The sequence below is a fragment of the Gracilinanus agilis genome, chromosome 5 (assembly GCF_016433145.1).
Source record: "Gracilinanus agilis isolate LMUSP501 chromosome 5, AgileGrace, whole genome shotgun sequence".
In the NCBI taxonomy this organism is placed as follows: domain Eukaryota; kingdom Metazoa; phylum Chordata; class Mammalia; order Didelphimorphia; family Didelphidae; genus Gracilinanus; species Gracilinanus agilis.
This window is the reverse complement of record NC_058134.1, coordinates 65914258-65927486: the sequence shown is the minus strand read 5'-3', so window position 1 is coordinate 65927486 and position 13229 is coordinate 65914258.

Genomic DNA, 13229 nt, shown 5'->3' with positions numbered 1-13229 from the left:
ATCTTATGACATTTTTTTTAAAAGGTGCATAAAAAAACCTGATCTTTCTTAAAATTAGAAGTTATCCATTGGGACAGTTAATCCAAACCCCTTAATACTTTTTCAGTCATGAAACATAAGAAAATGATTAAAAGAACACCTTGCTTTTATGCTTGTAGGTGTCCTAAAAAGAATTTTTTTCCCTAATAAGTAACATTCATTCCTAGAGAAAGCTTACTATTTGAAGGAACCCTGTGTCTGAATGAGAAGCAGTGTGATGTACTAGAAAAAGGGCTCTACTTGGATTCCTGATTTCAGGTTAGATTCTTGTCTGTGCTACTTAATTAGCTGCGGGAGCAGGGGTGAGTGATTCAGCTTCTGAGCTCAGGTTTCCTCCTTGTAAAATGGGGCTAATACTTTCTCTAGTTACGTAGCCACCTCAAAGAGTTGGAAAAGGGATCAAAAGAAGCATTTATGGAAAACTCTTTGTAAATTTTAATTTGTTATATAAATACCAGTTTTTTTGGTAAAAATAACAATATTAATAGCAAACATTTATATACAGCTTTAACATTTTCAAAGCACTTTTTACTTATAAAGCATATGCCATTCTAATATAAATTTTACATAACAGTATTTTCTTGGAAATGAGTTTGTTTAATTGAGTACATTTGTATTCCAACTGCAATTAAGTTAAGATTTAAAAGTATACCTAGTAGTCTATAATATTGCCATTCAAATACCTAAAAATTTAAGATTCTGGGATATGATTTTAAGCCAACAATAAAATAATATCTTTTAAGTGGGAATCCTAAAATATTTAGATGAAGAAGGAATGTTTCTTGTGCAATATAGTTGTCATTTGTTCCTCTCTTAAAGTGGGGGAAAGAGTTAAACCCACAGCAAATTTAACAGCTATTCCTCAGAAGGTTCTGGTGGTAATTGGGCTCTTCCACTGTCTTTTGGAGTTTCTTCTTTCTTACCTGAGATTTTTGGATGTTTGCTTCAGTCTAGTGTGGAAAAAAAAGCAAGCCAATGATCTCTAAAGCCAACTGTATAGAATACTTCACCTTCCTATCCTTTCTCTTTTTGACTTGAGCAAAATATGGTTGCCAACTATGTGTGACCTAATGATGAAATTTTTGAACTCTTCAGAAAAAAAAGCATTATTTTCCATCTATTGGCATTGTAAAGAATTTTCTCCTTTTTTTCCCTTTTAGTGTATCAGTGGTTTTTTCATTTTACTCAGAAATAAACTATTTTTTACAGTTAATATTATTAAAATTTTTATTTGAAAAATGAAAAAAATTGATTCTGTACCCTTCCAGTGAGATTATTTTCTTAATGGATATACAAGTCCTTGAAGAAGAACTTGTCTTTCAGGATTTGTTGATGTTTGGGAACTTTTTATCATTGAAGAACTTATTTACATAATGGCAGTTATCTACTTTAAACTTTTTTTTGTGTGTGATACCATCCAATTTACTTAAAATACATAGTTTCATGCAGAATCTTATATTCATATCTAACCTATTTCTTTTTTTTTTTTTTGAAGATTGTAAAAGGAATACATCTTTTTTTGTTAGGACCATTGACCAACTGCAAAATTATAGTAGTATTTGATAATGCTCTCAGAAGAAATATAGACAAATGTTTCTGTTTTCTATCTGCTTAGAATTATAAACTGATCATTTTGGCATAGATACCTTGAAAAAGTGTTAAAAGATTTTTATTGACTGTCTCATGATCCCTTTTAATAAGTTATGCCAAATTAGCATCATCTTCTCTTCTGAGTATGGTTCCTCAGATTAGCATAATACCATGGATATCACAGTGTCCCCTATTCTAGAGTTGGAGGTCATTTTAGAGACCATCTATTATATCTTTCTTTCAGCAATTATTTTCCAGTATCCTGTGATCTTACTTATAAAATGAGAGACGTGGACTGGATGGCTTTTAAGGTATCTCCCAACTCTTAAGTCTATGATCTTATGATTCATGCCTTAAGACAAATTTCCTCTATAACACCAATCAATAAATCTTTTAAAAGTGTCTACTATAGCTGGATACTTTGCTAAACATTGAAGATACAGAAAGAGGCAAAAAACAACCCCTACCCTCAAGAAACTTACAGTCTAATAGGAAATGCAAACAGATATATACAAAGCGGGATATATACGGGATAAATAAGATATGATTAATAGAGGGAAGGTACTAGAATTAAGAAGGGTTAGATGAAGCATCCAGTAACAATTGAGATTTTAATCAGGACTTGAAGTGGGTGAGATCAGTAGTTAGAGTAGAAGAGCATGAAGGGGGCAACCAGAGAAAATGCTAAGAGCTGAAAAATGGGGTGTCAGTGTCAATGAATCGGATAGTACACATAGGGGGAAGTAAGGTTTGAGAAGACTGAAAAGGTAGGAGGGGGCTAGGTTAAGAAAGATTTTGAATGCCAGGTTGTTTTGCGTTTGCTCTTGGTGGCAACAGGAAGCTACTGGAGTTTGAGTATGGATATGGAGATTGAGAGGGAGTCCAGGACCACTCCTATGTTGCCATCCTAAAGGACTTGGAGTTACTCTTTACAGCAATAATTAAAGTAGGAGCATGGCAGAGTGTAGGAGGAAAGATAATTAGTTCCATTTTGGACATTTTGAGCTTAAGATTTCTATTGGGTATAACTATTCAGAACAGAATTCATTCTCTCTCCCCCTAAAATCTCCTCTACTCTTATCTTCCCTATTACTGTAGAGGCAATACTATCCTCTTGTACTTCTCACCTTCCATATCCAATCTGGATATATTGAGTTTGAAATGTTTATTGGACATCCAATCAGAGATGTCTGAAAGATTCAGTTGAAGATTCAGGATTGGAGGTCAACAGAGAATTTAGGACAGGATTAGGTAGATCTGAGAATCATCAACATAACATACCTGGCACTTTGTGGTCCTCCAGCCTTTGCTTAAACCATCTACACTAAGCTAGTACCCATTTATCTCTTAAAGAAGCTTATTCCATTCTTGGGGTAGCTATGTTGGGAAATTCTTCCTTTTATTAACCAAATTTTTTTTTATTACAGCTCAAAAGGGGATGACAAGGAAAGTGAGGGGCCAGAGGTTCTGCCATATGAGACCCTGCCAGTTGAAAAACCCTGAGGGAAATAGAGGCTAGAGAAGATAAGATTTGAAGCATTTTAAAATTATTTTATAATAGTTGTGTTCAGGTATTTGAAAGGACTCTTATATAGATTTAGCCTGGAGTGTAGTACTTACCTAAAGTATCCAGACAAGATTTGGCCATAATTTTCCTGGATGAAAATGTTATGCAGTACAAAAATTTTATGTCATGCATTCACATAGATGTAGGTAAATATGTGTGTGGGTATAGATAGTGGACAGTGTTTGATTGGCATTTTAAGCTGCAATTGTCTTAAGAGATTGCTTGGTATTTAAAGAAACAAGGTAGCAAGTAAGCTTGCTTCTGAGTTTTTAAATGAAAAAGAAAGTAAAAAGACAATTGTCTGAATAGGAAAATTCTCCAAACTTAGCTTCCTTTGCTCTTGTTAAGATTTATATTTTAAGAGGTCATTCACTTGTAACACTGTGACTTTTGGGGCAAATAAACCTTTAAAACATGCTAAATTTTTAAATAGGATACCAAAAGACTTATAACTTCCAAAACTTGAATTCAGAACTCATGTTTCTTAGACTAAGCAAGGAGAGCTGTGTACTCTCTCCATTCAAGAAGTTCAGCTCTGAAGAATACTTAGCCTAACATTTCGTCTCACTACATTTCTTTGACCTTCTTCACCTCTTGTCAGTCTTTCTCTCTTCAGTCTGAATAAAAAAGTTTATTCTCTATGACCAAAATGGAAACATTATTTGGTCTCTTCCCTTCACCTTCTTTCAGCCTAACACATCTGATTATATTTTTAAAACAGTTTAGAGCGGTGATGGCAAACATGACATGTGTGTCAGCACTGACACATGCAATTTTCGATGACACGCGGGCTGCATACAGAGAAGTATGGGGCTGCATGCCGAGGATGAAACATTTGCTGTAGTATAATATAGACACTCTGTGCACTATAGATGACAATCCTACCTATATTAATTTACCTATTTTGGTTTATTAAATACAGTTACATATTTACAATTATACATTTTTGTTATTTAAACTATAAATATCATAAAATTATGGTTTTTTTCTTGAAGTGACACACCACTCGTGTTATGCTCGGTTTTTTGGTGAATTTTGACACATCAAGCTCAAAAGTTTGCCCATCACTGGTTTAGAGTATTTGAATATGCTATATGTAACTCAAGTTAAATGTTTTTTTCCTAATGGGTGAAGAGTTATTTTGTTGTGAATAATGGAAAACCTTCAAGGAAACTTTGGGGAGAAAGCCTTAAGAGTTAAAAATTTATATTCAAAAATCCAACAATTTCCATAGAGCACATACAGATGAATAATCAGTCAATGAGAACCTGTGGAAGGAAAAAGATCTGGTAACTTGTCTGAGCTAGGAAAGGCTTGATTATTGACCAAACCTAGAATCTGCCAGTCATCTCTGCTGCACATTTGAACTGACAATGGAAGATGTCCTTCAAACAAAAAAGAACAACATATCAACTGGGTCTAAAGGGGGCACAGGCACAGTTTCAAAAAACTGGAGGAAATGAGGAGAGTGTCTTTGCCTATTTGAAGAAGTAATATGATACCACCAAGGCCCAGAGAAAGTTGGTGACTGCCATCAAATCCTTGCCTCTAGCCTAAGCCCAGATGCTAGTGCAGAACAGGTTTTAAAAAAACAAAGCAACATAGATTTCTAAGGTTGTGCCAACTATAACAGCTGACTCCATTGCATTAGCAAATAGATTAATCAGACCAGAAACCAGTGTGAGGAGCGGAGTTTTCAGAGGTTGCAATATTGTACTTGTGTATAGGAAGTATTTAATGCATGTTTGTTAAATTGAAAATTATAGAATGAGGAGAAGATTTGGATTCTAGCTTTACTTCTGCTGTTTCATGATGTCAGGTAAATCTCATAATTTCTGAGACTCAGGTTTCTTAATCTGTAAAATTTTTTCACCTCTAAAAAAGGGGATTGGCCTAAAGGAACTTCAAGGCCCCTTCCAGCTCTAAAGTTGATGACTGATAGTGTATTACTTCCTGAAGGGGAGTAGAGGAGATGCAAGATTGCAAGGATTGCATCATCTGAACTGGGAAATAACTGTGGAACTTCAAGTGCCTGTAACAGTTGCAGAAGGGGCCCAGAGTCAGAAGAGCTGTCCTGTGGGTTGAGGATCTTAGCCAGAGGCAAGAATGGTTCTTGGGAGACCATAGGATCCTCAACCACCCTAGAATATAATTTGAATTGTAAATTCGAATTTTATGTGTGAGAGAGTTTGTCTTGGGGCATTTACTGAGATACAGAGATCTGAGTTCAAGCCCTGGTTCTACCATTAATTTCCTTTATGACCCTAAGCAAGTATTTTCACTTCTGTGGGCCTTATTTAGTTAAAAGACCTTGTGCTCTACTAGTCTTATATTCTACACATATTCCTAAGTTTCCTAGTAAAACCTCCTTTGGGAAATTCCAGTCTTATCTTAGCTGAACTGAGAAAGGAAAAAATATTTTTTCACATATCCTTAAGGACAGAGAGGAAGAGATTGGTGTACCCTTACAAGGGACAGTATGCTAGGAACAGGGGATTAAGCTTTTTATGAAGGCTGAGAAGCATGGAGGCTGTTAGAACAGGTAGTGGGAATCATAGAATTTGAATCAGCTCTGAATATTGGTTCTTTTCTCACCTGGTCATCTCTTTCTAAACTAGGAGCATATTCTTTATAGACTTTGAACATTCAACCTTGATTGAGCATGTGCAGATGATATATGATGATGAGGCCAGGCCCTTCCTTTTTCCAATGGCAGTGGGTTACACATAGAAGTAGCTAGACCGGCAGATGATGCCATCAGGAATAACCCTTGACATCAAGAAATGCCATCAGTGCCTTTGCTTATTTTTATCTGATCTATGCATGATTGCTATACTCAAAGATTGGCCAGGGTCTTAGCTTTGCTCATTTGCAGAAAGGGTGAGCTTCCTCTGGTCTGAGTACAAAACCACCCATTTTGCCAGACCACTTTGGGCTGTGCTCACAATAAGTCTTCTGTTCTGGGCATGACTGGTTTCCTGAAACTGTTATCACATGGGGTCACCTCTCAGGATTAAACTGAGAGTTCATTTGGACGCTTTTTTGTCTTTAGCCACAAAGTTGTTTGTATTCCATCATCTATCTGAGTGTGGGGTTTTGTCTCTATTCCTTCATCTCCCAAACTAATGGGTGAAATATATAAGGTATTGTGCTAGATAATGAGCAGGATTCAAAGATATCAAATGTAATTTTTACTCTTAGGTAGTTTAGGTGTTAATGGAGCAGTTAAAGTGCACATAAAAAAGATAAAAAGTAGAGTGAGATGAGCGGTGCCATCAGATACAGTATATCTACTGTTGGGTTAAAATAAAGATAGATGAAGGCAAACTTGCAAAAGACTTTGGGGAAAAAGCATGCAAGAACCTTGTGGAGGAGACTGTTTGCAAAGGCACCGCATGCCTGGAACTATTTGGGGTCACATTCCAGAATGAGAGGAAAGAATAAGGAGGAGGACAGAGAGTCCGAGGGGGCGCTTTTGCCTTGGGACGCTGTGAGTGGGGGAAAAGAGGTACTTCCGGTGGCCATTTTGATCAGTTACAGGGGTTTTGGCGGAGCTCTGGACTTACCTGAGATCTAGGAATCCAGAGACTCTTTACCTGATCCGACCCTCATCCTGATCTCCTTTTAGTGCTGAGACCCGGTTCTTGGAGATTTCTTGTGTGCAAGAGAAGTTGCCTGGACAGAATCGCTCTGCTATACCCCGAGCCAGACCACTCTCAGCTGAAGCCTGTTGGGTTCTAACTAAAACCTTATAATCTGAACTTTGTTCTCAATTTGTGGACCAGCTAGTCAGATTTTAGTTATCTAGAAAGGTTCAGGCAGATAGAGAGAGTAAACAGTGTTGGGACTAAGCAGGTCCTTGTGGACCAGTGTTGAAGTGGGAGGAGCTAGACCTGGTAGCTTAGGAAACTCCCTTTACCCCGTCCTCTACCCATCCTGCTACTTATAAAGTAAACATCGTTTATTTGAATAACATCAAACCACAGTCAGATTTTGTGTTAAATTTACAGTGGATTGGTGTGGCTAACCCCTGGGCCAACATACCAGGCAAGAACCACTGTTTGGGTCATCATGGATCCAAACCTAAATCCACACTAAGGGACCTTTATTTAGTGGGTAAAAACCCCCATTTCTTTCAGTTGGTGAGCCAGCCAGGCTAGAATCTGATAAAGCTTTCAATTGTTAAAAATATGATTTGATCCATAGTCAAATACCCGAAACTGGTATAGCAAACTACTTTAAGGAGCTCCTGCTGTGTGTACTTCAGTGGATTCTCATTTGTGTAGGTATTCCCTCCAATGGTATATGCCCTCCAAGCTGTCTTATTTGTTATGAACATATGTTTTCAAAAATCCTTCTTAATGGATTTTGTTAATGTATTAGAGGCTTTCTTATAAAGTATTTTTAAAAACTTGGATTTTTAAAAACCTATTATGGATACTAGTATAACATTCATGCTGTCCATATTCAGTATAGTATCATCTATCAAGAAGAACATCTGGAGGACCTTCCCATTTGTAGAGAACCCCTTTTCCATTTGTACTTTTGGCTAGTAATAATAATAGTAAAGATAACAAGGTGACAATGTGCCTCAAGTGCTTAATGTTTATTAATCACTTTACATGTTACCTCATTTGATCATCACAACAACCCTGACAAGTAGGGGCTATTATTAACCTCATTTTACCTATGGAAAACTGGACTTGAAAGAAATTAAGTGATTTGTTCAGGGTTAACGAGTACCTGAGGAAGGAGTTAAACTTTCGTGTGATCATGATTAGAGGAGGGAGGCAAGTTGTGGAGTAGAAAGAATGCTATAACTAGATCCAGTGAACATTAGTTCCAGTCTAGTTTTGCCACTTGTTTGAGGTTTATTCCAGCCATCTAGACCTCAGATTTCCTAATCTACAGATTTAGTAAAGTCCCTCTTGAGTTCTAATCAATGATTCTGTGACTTATTGTTCTTATATCATCATGACATATACATGGAAGATAACCTTACTGGTTTGGGGCATTTAGGGTTAAACTTTGCTCTGTCAATTCCTATTCTTTCATCTTTTTCTCAAGAATATCTTTTGAATGCTTGTGGACCATTCTCCTAAAGACTTTGTGGAGAAAGTAGTATTCGTACCTCCCCGTTGGGTAGAAGAGGAAGTTTTACTGTAACTCCAAACTATCTTTTGTTATTGGGAACGAACTGTTCCACATCACTGGTTTTTCCAGGCTAGTAAAGCCGACCTCTAAGGACCAAAACTTTTTTTAAATTGACTTTTAAAAATGTAAACTTTCCCTGCATCACATAATTTCTTATTAGTCTTTGTAGAATGTAATTTATTCTTTACTGGATGATTCAGGAGTCTTATTTGTACTTCCATTTCCTCATTCTTGAAAAGAGGGAATAAAATCTAGTTTCAGTGATTGTGATGTTATACTGTTTCATATTTAATATTGTGATACTGACAGGTACATGTTGTTTGTGTATATGCATACATGTTTGTATTTGTGTCTGCTCAAGCTGTTGGCATGTCTTCAAATAGCCACCTAAATGGTTATGTTTTTTTTTTAAATAGAAATTATTTATGAGCGTCTCAGTTCCTCCATCCCTCCCCACATCATAGAAGGTATCATCCGGGATTCAGATATGTAGATGTAGATTATGTCTTTCATGTTTCCATTTTTCATTTCATTCCGGAGGTGACATTCACAAATTAATCTTCAAGTATTAAATCTGTAGTTGTTTATAATGTTTTCTTGGTTCTACTCATTTTGCTGTTCATTATCCCACATAGTTCTTTCCAAATTTAAAAAAAAAATTAGCCTGCTCATTGTTTTTTATGGTAAAGTAGTATTCCATCACAATTCTATACCACAGTTTGTTTAGCCATTCACCAATTGATGGGCACAAAGAGAACTGTTACAAATATTTTGGAACATAGAGATTCTTTTCCTTTTTTCCCTAATCTCCTTGGAAAGCAGATCTAGCAAACATATCCAGTATTGCTGGGTCTATGGGTATACACAATTTTATAACTCTCTGAGTATATATAATTCCAAATTGCTTTCCAAAATTATTGGATCAGTTCACAGTTCCACCAACAGCTTATTAATGTCCCCATTTTTCCACATCCCCTCCAATATTTACCATTTTGCCCTTTTGTCATTTTGGGTGGGTATGAGATGGATATATGATGGGTATGAAATATCTCAGAATTACTTTGGTTTGCATTTCTTTAATCAGTAGTGATTTAGAGCATTTCTTCATATATATATTTGATTTTTTCATTTGAAAATTGTTCCTATCTTTCACCCATTTATCAATTGGGGGATGGTTCTTATTCTTATAAATTTGACAAAAGTTCTCTATTTATTTTAGATATGAGACCTCCATCCAAGAGACTATTTATAAAAATGTTTCCCTAATTTTCTACTTTCTTTCTAAACTTGACATTTGTTTTATTTTTACAACCCTTTTTTAATTTAATGAATTCAAAATGACCCATTTTGCATCTCACAATGCTCTCCATTTCTTACTGACTCATAAATCCCTCTCCTGTCTATGTATATGATTTCTTTTTTATGGACCTTTATGTAGAAACTGTTTAAAGTAGAAAAATTGTCAAGAAAGATGGATTATAGACAAAATGGAAGTTTTAGGACACAGAAATTAAAAAGACCACAAGAATCAAGAAATAAAATTGTTATATTTTCACAATGTCATCAGGTACTCTAATTTTGGGGCATTAATATTAATTCTTAGAATTCAGTCAATAAGAATTTATGAAGTAATTATTCTATGCCTAGGCATAGTGCTCAGCATTGAGGATCCAAAGAAAAGCAAAAACAAATGACTGACCTCAAGGAGCTCACGGTCAGATGGAAGAGAAAACCCTCAGGCTGTGCACAGAAAGTGTATGTACAGAAATGAGAACAGACAGCAGTGTTAAGAGATTGGGGAAGGCCCCTTGTCTATATGGTGTTTTTAGTGGGGACTTGAGGGCAACCAGGGAATCTCAGAAGAGGAGGTAAAGAGTGACTTTCAGGAAGGAGGGACAGTTAGAGAATAGCCATAGATCTGGAGAGGAGGAGGTGACTTGTGGGAGGAGTGAGGAGGCCAGTGAGTGTCATGTCCTTGGGGGTGGGGGAGAGGAGGGTGTAAAAATTTTGGGAAAGTTAGGAGGGGCTGGATCATGAAAAGCCTTGGATGCCAATCAGAGTATTTCTTTTTTTTAAACCCTTACCTTCCATCTTAGAATCTGGTGAATCAGTTGCTTTACCTTGTTTGATATTACTGTCTCTAATGAAAGCCTTATTATTGAGAGACTTGGGGAAAATAATTTGAGGTATTTCTTTCTGTTTCCTTTTCTCATTGGATTGGCTGAACTTGAATCTCAGTTAATCAAGAGTTTTTATTAAGCACCTATTATGTACCAGACATTATGCTAGTCCCTTAGGACTATACAAATACAAAAGAAGGCAAAATCCTCAAATCTTAGTGAACTTCCATTCTAATAGGAAGGCAAGGATATCTATAAATATTTATAGCATAACTCTAAATGAATAAATATAAATATATACAAAGTAGTTATGTATAAGAACTCACAATTCCAATATTATATCATCTTTTCCCATTTCCTTTCTCTTCACCCAAGAAAAGAATTTAAAGCCTAGAAGTGAAGGCCAAATGAATTTAAAAGTGAGACTTTTATACTTTTCTAATTTGAGGTTTTGCTTTAAACTTCTTTTGATACCATTTTTCCTCTCATATTTTCTATTTTCTAAACTGCTGTTTTCTGTAAAGGTTTTTGACACGCAAGGGAAGGAAGGGTATGTGTATTATTAGTGGTGTATCATTCTTTAATGTTCCTGAAAGTGCTTTTCTACCACGGTAAGAGTGTGGCATAAGAATAAGGAAATGTAGAAATGACTTTACTGTCTTTGGTAAAGTATTCTATCATGTCATCTGCTGTTTTAATACCCTTCTTAGAAAGAAAATAGGCCATCATCTTAGATTCCCAGTAGTATCTCAGAGTAAAGGGTCTTGTAGGTGGTATGTGCATTTTAAATAAACAGAGTGAACTTCATTTCATTTTTTTCTTTGAAATATGTAAGCCTACAAAGGCACATTTACTGGTAGCCCTTTGTTCAATCTTTAAAACAAGGATCTGTACTAATCTGGCTCAAGCTTTTGAGAACCTTACCACCTTTTTCATATTTTTTCAAATAAACCTTTTTACACCAGTGGAGCATTGTGCCCAGTTCTGGTGACCACAATTTAATAAGGCTATTTGATTAAATAAAGAGCATCCAGAGAAGAATAAGCAGGTAGTGGTGAAATATTTTGAGTCCATGTCCTATGAGGTTCAGGTGAAGGAATTGGGTGATATTTAGCCTGGGAAAAAGAGGCTTTGGTGGAGAAAATATAATAACTATGATACCTGGATTCAAGGGCCACCTTGGATTAGTATTGGCTGGATGACTGGGCAAATCACTTCACCACTTAGTGTTCAGAACAACTCTCTGAAACTAATTGCAAGAAAGATTATGGGCTTCATTGGTAAAAGTAATGTCGTCATCTGGAAATTCCTTCTATTAGTGAAACCACAGTTCTGAGTCCCAGCTGTGTGTGTACATGCACACACACGGTATGACCTCCACTCAGAATAAGCTTCTGGAGGGCTTAGCTTCTGCATTTTTATCTGAAGACTTCGTGTAGCATGTGGCAAACAGTGAGTGCTTAAATGTTTGTCTATTATTTGATTGGAGAGTGGATTGCGCTACCTAGAATGTTCATGGAGCTCCTTTCCTTGGAGGTCAAGTAGAAGTTGATTTACTTCTTAGGCATATTTAATGGGGCTTCTTTTGGGTTTAGTTTGAACTAAATTGGAATTGAGACCCTCTCCAGTATATTGACTTAGGAAATCTCAAATTAACATTACTTATGTTTTATTATATTTTTATTCATTAAAAAACACTTCCCAATTACATTTTAATCTGGTTTAGGCTGCTAGTTACAAGCTGCAAATTTGACATCTTTCTATTCTAGAAAACCTAAGAGGAAGCCATGCTTCTTGGTTAGCTTGGAGTCCATCTTTCTTTTTTGGGCCAGTTCAGATTTTGACTTGTTGGGTGGGATCTACCTTTGAATTGAGCAATGTGTTAAGACCATGGGCCACTAATATTCAATCTACTTGTATTGGATGTAATAATAAATTCAAAGTTTCATGTTAACAGCATTGTACAGTTTTTTGGTGAGAGACTGGACTTAGAATTAAAATTTTTTAAAAATTTTAGCAGAGTACCTTTTTTACCATATATATATATATATTTTATTTGAATATTCATTCAAATTCATTTCATATTGGAAATTAGTAAAAATTTTCACTAAAAGATTGGTGGTTCCCTCTCTCCTCCAGTGCAATAGATTCATCATTTTAACTCTGATCCTTAAGGTTGTTTTTGTTCATAACATATGACAGAGGCAACTTTTTATGAATGTGAAGTGCTATGGAAAGTAGCCCAGGAACAGTGGCAAGTGAACTAAATAAGATTAATTACATTTAGTTTTTGTGCCTGGCACAGCATCTGCCACATATAGTAGGTAAATAAAATATTAAGTGCTTACTCTCTGTCAGGCACTGTGCTAAGCACTTGTGATATACAGTGATCCCTCACCTATCGTGGGAGTTACGTTCCAGAGACCCCCACGATTGGTGAAAATCCTCAAAGTAGTAGTGTTATATTTATTTTATTATTTATATATATTTTAAGGCCTTGTAAACCCTTCCCACTCTCCTATAAACCTTTTCCACTCATTAACTTTTCCCCACACTCTTATAAACACTGAACCAATCAGTGCCCAGGATACAGAACACAGCGCTGTGGTTGGTTGCCTTTAATTCCTTCAGCCAATAGCGTGCCATGTATAATCTCACATAGACAAACTTGCACAAGTGGTAGTGGCATACTGCATTTCCATTGTGTACAGTATGGTATTCACCCACAAAATCCTGCAATATAGTGAAAACTCCATAAT